Source organism: Cupressus sempervirens, chromosome 3 (genome assembly GCF_028749045.1).
Source record: "Cupressus sempervirens isolate cs-2001-9-10 chromosome 3, ASM2874904v1, whole genome shotgun sequence".
In the NCBI taxonomy this organism is placed as follows: Eukaryota; Viridiplantae; Streptophyta; class Pinopsida; order Cupressales; family Cupressaceae; genus Cupressus; species Cupressus sempervirens.
The window spans coordinates 799,982,526-799,995,846 of NC_143120.1; positions in this window are offsets into that span (position 1 = coordinate 799,982,526).

Sequence of the window (13,321 nt, forward strand, 5' to 3'; positions counted from 1 at the left end):
CTAACAAGGCAGACCTAATAGTTCTTTCTAAATCTCTTTACCGAATGCATACTTCATTGTATGTTTGTAAATCCTCTCACAAGGTGGACCTAGTAGTCCTATTTCCTCCTAACAGGGAAGATCATCAGAAGTGATCAATGTAAACCTTAATAGGTCAACTTTATGTTGCAATACTAAAGTGTGTGGGTATCATCCCCACCCCAATTTTACTTTCTATTTCAAAGGTTTCTGGGTCACCAAATCTTTGTGTTCAAGTGTTGTGGATGCTTTCATGCTTTTCAGTTTCTCATGCATGCAATTAGATCAGATGTGATGAATTAAATACTAATTGGTTTATTGGATTAAGAATTGAAATTGTTAAAGCTTTAGAAGTTACTGATTCACCCCTCCCCTCTCAGTAACTTAGTATAGTCTTCAATATTTCAAACAATTGGTATTAGAGCTTTGTGTTTCTCAGGAGAAAGTTTAATAGCTTGAGCAAAGATCAAATATATGTAGATTTTTAGACTTGACAAAGATATTGACAATGAAAAGTTGGATCTGGAAATGGCCATTGCCCAACTCAAGATAGCTAAGGAACAACTTTCCAATTCCCTGAAAAGAAGAAAGGAACTTGCAAATCAAATGAATGGTCATCTCTACATTGAAGAAAGAATTGAAGACTTTCACCCTTCAAGCAACTCAAATGAAGCAAATGATGTAATCAAAGAACTCCTAGAAAAGAATGGTTCCCTATAAGAAGAAGTAAGAAAGATAAAAAGAGAACAAGAAATTTAGTCGATAAGGTTATGTGAAGTATTGGAATAGAGAAACAAGATAAAAGAAGAAATGGATAGAAGGAACAATGAGATCTAGAACCAATTCCTTCAGCAAGTAGACCCGATGGATCAAATCTCCAATGCAAATGAGGAAATCATGAGCCTAAGATAGATCAATGAAAGAATAAGAAATGGTCTAAATTTTGAAAGACAAATCAATGAAAGAATAAAAAATGAGATGAGATCTAAAAAACAAATCAATGAAAGATTGAGAAATAACTGAAACACTGAGAAGAAAATTAATGAAAGAATGATGAAATCTTAAGCAGACATGGATCAACTAAATGAGAAAAACCTCTATAGACAAGAAGGAAAAGAAAGAATTTGATACAAAGAAGAAGGTGAATCCTCCAAAAAAGGTTCTCAAAGGAATCAAAGACCTACTTGCAATCACTATGGTAAGATAGGTCATACATCTAAGAAATGTTGGAGTAATGAAAAAGAAAATTCAATGGAAAATGCTACATTTGCAAGAGCATGATCATAAGGCTAATGAATGTAAAGAGAAACCTAAATTTGAAGGAAACTATCATAAATATAAGAAACATGGACATAAGGCATCAGACTGCAAAACAAAGACATTGAATCCTACAGAGAAAATTGTGAAAGCAATATTTGGTTGGGATTACAATACCTGGTGTAGATGTCATTATTATGGATAATATGGACACATTGATATGAATTGTGTTAAACATCATATGAGGAAAAGAGATACCACTATAAGATGTTTCACTTGTACAAAACTTGGTCATCTTGCCAAGAATTGTATAAATACTAGTAAGATTGAAGATGAGAAGGAAAAGGCTAATAACATTCAAAAGTAGATGAGACAACAATGGATTCCTAAGTCTACCAAGGATACTAGTCTGAGTAATGATGGTCAAGTCAGTAAAGAATTGGGTGACTCTACCATTTCCAATTAAGTTCTTAAGCAAGAACTAGAACCAGGCTATCAAAGAAGACATCAGAATCAGTTCTAGTTGAAAGGCAATAAAGATCCAAATATGTATGCAAGATACAAAGGCATCACTAAGCAAGATCTGTATTAGTTATCATCGAGTTATCTTCTCTACCAAGTGAGGTCAAGTTATAAACTCTACTAAGCAAGGTTAGGAGTAATGAAGGAACTATAGTCTAGAGAAAGGATGTGCCAGTATTGTACCAAATAAATGAATATATCATAGAAATGGGAGAGAAGTATGGAAACATCATGGACAACTACTTCAATGTGTTTAAAGAAAAAATGAACACTAGTTTTAGGATACCTAAGAAGTTATTTGAAGACTACAAGGATTATTTGTGCTTCATGGTTGATTGTGACAAGGCATACATCTAAGTAGTTAAACCTAGATTTGTGTGGGTCAAACCTCTTGGCTATTAGGTGAACATTAATGAGACCAAGGATATCATTGAAGCCCTTCTCAATGAACCTATTGATCCCAAGACCACTTATTTTGGAACTTATGAACAGGCAAAGACAAGAATAGAGCTAGAAATAAAGCTCCCTTAGGCAGTTAACAAAGGAAAGAGGAGGATAGCCAAACTAAAATCTAGTGCACCTCTCATGTTAACCAAGGGAAAAGGTGAAGATGAAGAATAGGTAGAGGATGAAGAAGAATAAAAGAAAGAGAAATAACCATTGAAGAAAAAGGGCAAGGTGATTATCACCAAGCCTCTAAAATCATCCACTGCAGTCTTCACAAGGAGGTCAAAGAAGAAAGGAAATGACATTGTACTTAGCAGACCTCCACCCACCTTTCAAGAAAAATTGAAGAAAATGGAAGGAGCTGGAATAAAAAAATTAAAATCTTTGAAATGCAAGACTAGAATAGAGGTAGAGCAAAAACAATTTGAAGAACTGGTGTTGAGCAAAATGGGAAAATGGAAGTACTCACTAGACCAGATCACCTCTCAAATCTCTAATGAAATGCTAGAGAAAATAAAGCCAAGATGGGATTTTTCCATGCAAATAGTAAAAGACATTTATGCAAAAACCTTTAGGTAGTTACTACCAAGCATAATAGATGCTGAGGTTAAAGAGTCTTTAAAGAAAAATGAAGATAAAATGACTCTAAGGTTTAATACTTGTTTAATTTTGATTAAGGATATAGAGCATGTAGTTAAGAATACTACAAAAACTTGGAAGAACATTTATCATCTTCATAAACTAAGTGATCTCCTAGTGGATTTAAAGGATAATGAAGAAGAAAAAGGCAAGGATGAAGAGGATGATGAAGGATCAACTCTTTATGTTACTATTGATTATGAAGAGTACAAGAAGCAAGAAGTTGAAGAAAAGGAAGATGAAGAGGATCAAGGTGAAGAAGCCACCAAGGAAGATAAGAAAGATGATGAGGAGATTGATCCAATCAAGATAGAAGCTATAGTCATTGCCTCACTTCCTCACTCCCCAATAAAACCTTTGACTACATCATGTATGAAGATAGCTTTAGCAAGTTTGGTTGTGACTACTACAGATACATCAAATGTCCAATCACACTTTGCCCCAACATAGCTCACCATATCATTGATAGAAGTGAATTCCACTTCATCAATTGATCTATAGACTCCCTCTTCATCTACCAAGTTAAGTTCTTTAGTCATGACCTCTCCAATTTTGACTTCTTCAGTTTTAAATGCATCCATGGTAAGCTGTCCAATTTTGTCTACTTTAGTTTTGGATTCCACAATTTTGACTTCATCAATTTTGGACTCTTCTAACATCTTTATAAGTATTCCACCAGTTAGTACTATATCAGTTTTCATTGCAAGCCAAAGCATGTCCACTATTGTTTCCATTATGGGTACTAAGGCAATAAGTGCAAGGACAGTTGAACCTAAGGTTCAATGGTAAGAAGATATAGAATTGGATGAGGAAATAGAAATTCCCAAATGGGATATCTACAATCTCTCTACAGACCAAATGCACATATTTGGTGAACTCCTCCAAAAAAGAGCCAAGAAACAAAGATTGAGAGAGGAGAGAGATAGAGAATACAAAATTATAGATGATGCCAAGAATATTTTGACTGAGGCTATTGGAATTGAGGTTGATTCTTCTCAACCTATTTTGTTTCAGCTTGGAGAGGTAGTCTAAAAGTTCAAAAAGGACACTGAAGGATAGGAGAAACTGGTTGAAAAGGCTGAAAAGAAGTTCAATAATAAAATGTTGGAGCACATTGCTTAGCAAATAGCTATTAACCAAGTTGAGCTTTCAAAAATTTTGGTCAATCTTGAGTTTTTTGTTCAAATGTGTCATCACTTTTTGCAAATCTATGTGATGTCACTAAGTATACCAAGGAAGTTAAGGACAAATTGTCCAAAATTGATACTGATCTTAAGACAAGTGCTCAGCAGTTGCAACTTGACTCCAGTTCAAGCTCTGCACATTTTAAGAAAATCATATTTTTGACAGACATGCAAGCAGAGTTGTTGAGAGAAGAAGCAAGGATCTACTCAACACTAGTTGATATAAAAATATGATCCTTCCAATAATGGATTCTATGCAAAAAAACATTATATATGCAAAGACCCTAATCCATGATAACTTCTCTATTGCTAATCACACAATTGAACTATTAGCAAAAGTACAAATTGTCATTCATACATGTAAGGTACTACAAGAAAATTTAGATAAAACTCTGGCAATTACTCTCAAGGTACACTCTAAATTCTTATCTCATTTTGGTGTCTCCATGTAAATATGTTGAATAAATCTTTGGCATTACTATCATAAAGGGGGAGAAGAGAAGAGTTATAGAGAAGAAATGAGAAAGAAGAGATGAGATATGAGGAGAGAAGAGTTACAGGGAGATATGTATATAAGAGAAAAGTTACATGTACATAATAGATCACATAGTATGGTGGAGATATATGCTATGGTGTAGATATACTCTGTATATATCTTGCAAAGATCAATTTTGAAAAATCTCAAAAATAGACTAGCTAGTATCACATGGTGATGAATACAAGGTATTTAGTTTTGGGCCAATAAGTGTTTTTGTCACTAATGCCAAAGGGGGAGATTGTCCACATATTAGTCAAGTTTTTAATTAGTGACACACACTTATTTAGATTCTATGTAGCTACCAAGCTCATTGAATAGTTTATAGTGTTTTTCATGTAATTTAGTAGCCACCAAGCTTCTACAATTGCTACCGAGTCCTTTGGACTAATTCTAGTGGTTACCAAGTTCAGCAATTCAAACCAAGCAGTTTAGTATATAACAAGTATTATCAATGGTTACCAAGTTTGCAGTTCATGTGATGTGAAGCCTATGTTTACCAAGAATTGTAGTATCTACTGAGCTAGCAGTTTTGGTGATATGGAGCTAGTGTTAATCGAGCTACTTCATGGTAACCAAGTGATTCGGTGTTTTCCAAGTTGCACAATATCTACCAAGTCACCAGTGTAGACTGAGTTCAAGACTACTTGAAAGTGATCAGTATGGATTGAGCTTCTACTCTACCAAGAGAATGATGATGCCAAGTAGTGACAATGGATGCCAATTATCAAAACCTCACCGATTCAGTCTTTCAAATCTGAGTATCTTTATGTGGGCCAACTTTGTAATATTTGTCTTAACTTGTGTCATGGCTAACTTTGTAATTTTTTAAATTGGATTGGTATATATATGTGATATATTGTATCATATCCAATGAAATATATGTGAAAGTAAGAATAAGAATGTGAATGTGAAAGCATATGTATTATGAATGTAGCAAGATAAAGAATTGTAAAGGCCATATCAGTACAAGGAGTAGTATTGAAAAATCTATCACAAAAAGGTGATCAACACACTAAGGAATCTCTATCAACAAACCTAGTTGCATATCCAAGATCTATTGCTTCAGCCTAACAATTGAACCAGTCAAAATCCTCTAACAAGGTAGACCTAATAGTCTTTTCTAAAACTCTTTACCAAGTGCATACTTCATTGTATGTTTGTAAATCCTCTCACAAGGTGGACCTAGTAGTCCTATTTGCTCCTAATAGGGCAGATCAACATAAGTGATCAATGTAAGCTTTAATAGGCCAACTTTATGCTACAGTACTAAAGTTTGTGGGTATCATCTCCACCCTAGTTTTACTTTCTATTTGGAAGGTTTCTGGGTCACCAAATCTTTGTGTTCAAGTGTTGTGGATGCTTTCATGTTTTCAATTTCTCATGCATGCAATTAGATTAGATGTGATGAATTATATACTAATTGGTTTATTGGATTAAGAATTGAAATTGTTAAAGCTTTAGAAGTTACTAATTCACCCCTACCTCCTTAGTAACTTACTATAGTCTTGAATATTTCCAACAATATCTACCTTGGTTAGCAGAGCCTAAAGAGATGAAGATTTGATAATTGAGAATCAATCCTAGTCATTGGCCAAAGTGTGTTGAATTACTCAACATTGAGCATGATAGACAAATACAATTTTCAACCAATAATTTGAGGAACCAATAGATTGGACACTCTATTAGGGAAATTTGCTCACAATTTCCATTATGAAGTTACCTATGATTTCGCATACCAAAAGAAGCAAAGAATTTTTTCTACTCTTTTGGAGGAAAGATCCCAAGAGATTTAAGAAATTTGATATTTCCTCAAAAGTGGTAGTGACCTTATTCAAATAATGATTAGTGACTCTATTGAGGAGAGTAGCCCATAAAAGAAGCAAAAATTTCTCTTAAGAAAGAAATTAATTATTTATCCCAAGGAAATCCACTATTCTATATTGGTATTAGGCTATTATCTGAGAAGATTTAGTTGAAAACCTAATAAGTTATGTTCTAGTTTGTTCAACATTGTTCTAAGTTTTTAATGGAGAATGGTAAAAAATAATAGTCTATCATTTAGACACATTTTATAACTTTATAAATGAATATCAGGTACATGATGAAGGCAATATCATGATTTTTTTGCTCAAAAATTGAGGGGTGAATCAAGAGATAGGTATGAATCCTTTCCCTAAGGAAGTATCTCATCATGGGAAAAAATTAGATAGTGGTTTTGTTATACTTTTCAAAAGAGTGATCAAAGGAAAATGGATGAAAAATACATGCTTTCCACTAGGAAGAAGATGCCTACCTATAATCATAAAGTACCAGACTTGTTCACAAAAGAGATTCCCACACCAAAAATCTATTAGCAAAAGGTTGGTAATTATGAGAGAACTGATGATTCTAATATAGTGATTTCAAAGAAATTCAAATGAGATGAAATAATACAAGAAGATCAGGCATGCAGGAAAGATAAAAAAGAAAGTTGGAAACAAAATGATGAGGAAAATTTTAAAAATAAATTCATTCATGATGTCATTTAATGCAAGGAAGTGAGGAGTGAAAAAGAAACCTTCCTTAGTAAAGATGAAATTTCACAACTATTTGAGATTGAATATTAGAAAAACATAAAAGAAAATAGCCAAAAAAATTCTTTAAGATTTTTCCTAGAAAATGATGTACCTATATATGACAAGGAAGAAGAAAAAATTCAGCATATAGTCACATATAAAGAAATAGGCCCAAACTATGATAACATGAAGAAAGATGATCCTAGAGAACATAGTGTGTAAGACTTTTTAAGTATAATTGAAGCTATTGCTAATAAAGGGTATAATCAAAAGATCAAATATGAAACCATTAATCAAGACTTGGCATGAATATCAAAGAATATGAATCATGTAAGAGAAAAGAAGAACATGCTTCTTATGATAATAATGCAAAGAGGACTACAAAATAAATAATTTTTTCTTTGGTGTATGGTCAATGTAATATTAGAAAATCCCCACAACAACTAGAACACATTTTCTTTCTAAAATATTTACATTAAAAGAAGGATACCCTTTTCGAAACTCTACTCTATATAAAAGGAAATGGGGTCTCAAGGATGAGTAAAGCATGCTGGGGATATAGACATCATGGAGCTTATAAGTGTTCTTATCTAAATCACACAGATCTTGCATTTGAATACTTTATGAATATAGAGGTTACAACCCTGGTATACCTAAAATATGTATTCTCCTTTATAAACAACACAAAAAATTGAATAGAGGAAATACATGACAACATCTTCTCTTTTAGTATTGGTCTACATCCTCCTAAGATAACTAAGATCTCATTATGCCTCAAACCAACATATGTAGCCAAACATATACCCTAAAAATTATCATACAAAATGCAACAAATTTTCAGTTTCTCCTTGGAAAACACCCTAGAAAACATGTTTTCACCATTTCAGAAGAAGAGATCATAGGTACATGAAGAATTGTGAAAATTTAATATTTTAGAGAAGATAAAGTGACCACCTTGTGAAGTGGAAATTCTCACTATTTTAGATTGGCTAAGATAAGGGGCTTGTGAAATAATGATTCTTTAGGAAATCACATGGACTAACATAAGGTGACTGTGAAGTGGCAATTTTTTGTTATTTCGTGAATACTACAAAGAAAGCATTGAAAAGTGATGATTTTCACTATTTCAAAAGGGATAGCTAAATTACCTAGCAAAATGAAAAAATAACACATGGACATCTTAAAAGGGGAAATAAGTCATTTCAAGTTCCCCTAAGTACAATGCATTAAATGAAGGAATATTTGAGGTGAAAGATGAGTGGAGTGGAGAAGTTGTCACTTGTGCAAAATGTTTGAGGTCATGAATGTGAATTAAATGAGAAATAAAGACAAGAATTTATTAAAGGAAATAAATCATTCTATGCAAACTATCATATCAAGCTAAGGAAGAATTTGGAGAATTAGAAGGGGAGATGTGGGGTTACATCTACAAATTTCAAAACTATAAGTTTAATCTTCTTCCTACATTTGAAACTTATTTATAGTGTCACCCAAAAAAGAAATCAGTACTAAGAAATAAGTAACTATTAGAAAATTTAAGGGATAAAATATAGAAAAAATAATTTAGAAAACACTTTTAGAACTATTCCCTGCTTCCTTTACTACTAAAACTATGTCCATGTTTTTTGATGAGTATAATGGGTGTAAGGATGCAAATCTTCCAATCTATGGTAGGTATTTTTTTTGGTACTTCTATGAAAAAAAAATGAGAAAGAACCTAGGAATAACACTTAGAAACTAAACCTACCCAAGATGATTGTTCCAAAAAAATTTATAGATATTGACCTCATCAATATTTTAGCTAAGCATTACAAACCAACAACCAAGACAATTAAAAAATGGATGGAATGTTCCTTCTAGTCATCACTAGTTCATGCATACAAGACTATTATGTTTTAAGTACTTAGGCCCTAACCAATATCGACATGGACTAGTTGAAGATTGATTATGAGAGACTGGTGAAGTTTAGACTCACAAAAATTGCACATTTTATGAATAGAGGTTAGAATAATAGGTTGATGCCATTCGAGCATATGGGCCCTCATTTTGTGGATATATTTATGGGTTTCTTAAAGAATACCTACTATGGTTGGGATCATTTGTTTGGAGAAGAATTTAAAGAAAATATTCATCTTGATTACATGTATATATGTATGACGATTTAAAACCCTCATTCTTACCTCGAGTTTGAATTTGTTAGAAAAATTGACAAGAAACTCCATATACAATTGGCTAGATGAAAGACCACAAAAATTTTCAAGCATTATTTTCTATTATTTCATTTACTCTTGTTTCAAAATACTAACCAGTACAGGAATTCCTTGAAGCTAACTATAAGCAATGACCAAGGTAACCCATTTTCTATTTAGATGTGGTGTAGATCTTGAGATAAGTATGGAAAGGATGGAGTTTATAAAGTGTTTAGGGATGTGTTTTTTGTATGGATCACTATGTTTCTTGGACGATCAGTTTTCAAGATACCCAAATAGATAAAATTATGTTGAGACCCAAAGAATGTTTTCCTAATAAGAAGTATGAATTCAATTTTGGGATAGGATATACAAACCCAAATTTAAATTAATAATGCCATATGGGTATAGGAAATAACCTCACACACTACCCCAATGTGTATCTGATAGGGTATGTTTTATGGAATTCATTTGGGAACTTTAGAAGATATATAGGGGCATTACAAACCCTAGGAGAAAGGGAATTCACATTCCCCATTTCATTAATTTTATGGTTTTATAAAAGGGTATTCAAATATAAAAGAGGTGCAAGAATATACATATATATCATGAACAACTTTGGATTTCAAAGTGACAAAGCAAGGTAGTATGATCCTAAGGGACACATTAAGTCTTTCATTACAAGACATGATCATAAATGTAACATAGAGGAGAATATTATTACAAATTGTGATCATATTCTTGAAATAATGCAAAGACTAAAGAAATGGGGAATCATGATAAATATAGAAAATCAAAGGTTGAGTATAGGGCTTCCTAAATTCTATGATGAAATAGAGTTGGAGGAACTTCGGGTTGGAAAATATATTTTGACAAGTTATATCAAGAATATGTGACATAGAAGATGGGAAAAGGAATTGAGAAACCATAACCTTCACCAACCCAAGGTTGCTGACAGGTGACTCAGATTCTTCTTCCCTTGAATAAAAGGTTAGTGTACTTGAGTGAAGAAGTACCCACTTGGTTACTTATGATGATTTAGCTAAATGATAAGGGCTAGAAGAAGTTACTCATATTTAGAGGAGTTCAAAGGAAGCTACTACAACTAAGGAGCCATAATCTACATAAGTGTTCTAGAAGAAAGTGCATGGTTATCATGTATTGACAATGAAGAATGATTTCCCAATTGACATAGTTGATGAGAGAGAGGCTATCTCTTAGAGATTTTTTGAACATGATATTTTCACCAAGATCCAAGAGTTTAAGGACTTATAGATTAAATATAAAATGAAGGATCTTGATGAAAGAAAGAAGAAAAGGTTGGAAGATTTGATGAATCATAACATGCTTCCATAGTACAATAGATGATAGATGAATTGAATTTGGGTAACATGACATACATGAAAAAGGAAGCTAGAGAAATTTCACACAAAAAGTGATATCCTTATTGTAGTGGGGCTAACACTCAAAGAACTATTCTTGTTAGACCAACTGAGAAAACAAGTTGTAACATTTTCCACTAAGACTGAGACACACAAGAAAATACAAGGATCTAGATTTGACCCTAAAATAGAAACTTTTGGCACCTTGTCATTTTCAAAGGTGATAAGATCAAATTTATTGGCATCTATAGGTAAAAAAAAAGAATGGTGGTGGTTGAAATAGTTGACAACACCAACCTTATAGTTTCTATTACTAGTTTGATGCACAGGGCATTGCTCAGTAGGGCTTAGATGAAACATATGAAGAATAGGATTGAAGAGTTGCAGATAAGGGAAATAGATATGAATACGATAATAAAAAAAATGCATAAAATTTTTGGAGGCTAAAAAAGAACTTAATAGTCAAAAGGCCCTTCCCACACCAAGTGAAATTGTAACTCAACAAGAAACCCCTTTTTTTGCAGTTAAAGAGAAGTCAGGGGAGAGGATTTACATGATCATAGAAGATAATCCTATATTTTAGGATAAAAATGATTCTAGGGAAGTGTAATGAAATATATGAAGTGTTCCAAAGTGTAAATTACTATTGGAAATATAAGAGAAGTAACTAAGAGGGGAGGGGTGAATCAGTTACTACAAAAATAAATCCTAGATCCCTTAGATGTTAATAAAAAATGCAAATAGATAAGTGAATATTGTTGAAGCTTGGTAGACACATACAAAATGTTGTAACTCGATAATAACTAGATTATCTCGATAAATGATTAACATATAAACCTTTGGATATTATTTGTGATTATCATTAATGTAACTTAGTTGCAGAGTAGATACCAGGATTTAACGTGGAAACCCAAATTGGGAAAATCCACCAAATACAACTAGTTATTATTTTCACTTTTCTAAAGTGAGCCCTATTAGGAGCCAACCTTGTTAAAGGTTACAAAACACACTTTTAGGTGTGACCCTGTTAAAGGATTTAATCACCCTATTAGGAATGGCCAATGGAATTGCCATTTTTTTAAAGGATTTGAAAATAGTTGTTAAGAAAACTCTATTAGGAGATTTAGATTACCACCATAATGGTTAGAGAGTAACAATGAGATGACCTAATTTGAATGCAACTAATTTGCTAATTATATATCTCTATTCTAACTTGTACTTGATCCTTCTTGATCAAAAATATCTTTGTTGCTCCACAAGGATATTCTACTTGTCCTTCAAATTCACTTCCTCTTCTCATCACCATCTCTTCAATCACATCATCATCACTTGCATACTTTGAAATCAAAACTTGACCTTATACTTATGTCTTTCACTTTGTCAAGTTAGCTCAAATATAATTTAGAATAATCAATATTCATCACCTTAGTCGGCTAGAATCAATAGATAAATCAACTAGGCTTAATTTGCCAAAATAAGAAAATCCTTCATTAGTCAACCCAACTTGGTGGAAACTAACTCAAAAATGATTTCCTTTATTAACCAATAGAAGCTTGATTAATACTGCAAACTCACAAAAATCCTTTGGCAACTAAGTGAGCTTGGTTAGCATTGGTTCCATCCAACTTTCCTTCATTAACTAAGTGAGCTATGTTAACACTCACTTTCTACAACTCTTCTTTTGACGCTCAAGTGAACTCGGTAGACGCTGCCTTCTAAACTAGGCAAACGTAGGAACACTCGGTAGATACTAAGAACTATCTTCACTACTTGAGTGAGCTCAGCATATACTAAGTGATAATGATATGACATTTGTGTAACATCAAATACAACACACAATTAATCAATTGTATCCTACAATCTCCCTCTTTGGCTTTAATGGCAACACAACATGTCATAGCACAATGAAATTTTGGATTTTAGACTCGAGAACTCCTTCTATAAGTATGAGCTCTTCCTTTCACTAGATTCTATCTGCAATAATTGCTACCAAGTTCATTTTGAACATTCTCCCTCTTTCAGCAAACTACTTCTTTGGAAAACTTCTCCCTCTCTAGTTCCTTACTTTATTCTAGTTCCAAAAATTTCTTAGAGATATGATAGTAAACTTCTCCCTCTTTGACAACATGTGTCAAAGATAATAATTCTATAAATACCAATGTACCTTAAGTAATGATTCATCTGCAATATGCCCTTGCTAACTCTACACCAACTTATTGATCTTCAATAGGTTCTAGTTGATGCATTCACTAAAATTCATTCGGTGAATTTTAGATAGGGGAATGAACCCTAGCTTACCTCTTAGATAAAGAAATGCATCCTTAGGTAATGGCTTGGTGAATATGTCTATAATTTGTTCTTTTGTATTCACATATTCCAATCTGACTTCTCTATTCTATACTAATTCTCTTAAGAAATGATATATTATAGTAATATGCTTTGTTTTGGAATGCATTATTGGATTCTTTGATATGTTGATTGCACTTGTGTTATCACAATATATGACTACTGGATCTTTGATCTCTACCTTCATTCCTTCCAATAGTTGTTTGAACCAAACAATGTTAGAACAATTAATTGTTGTTGCTAC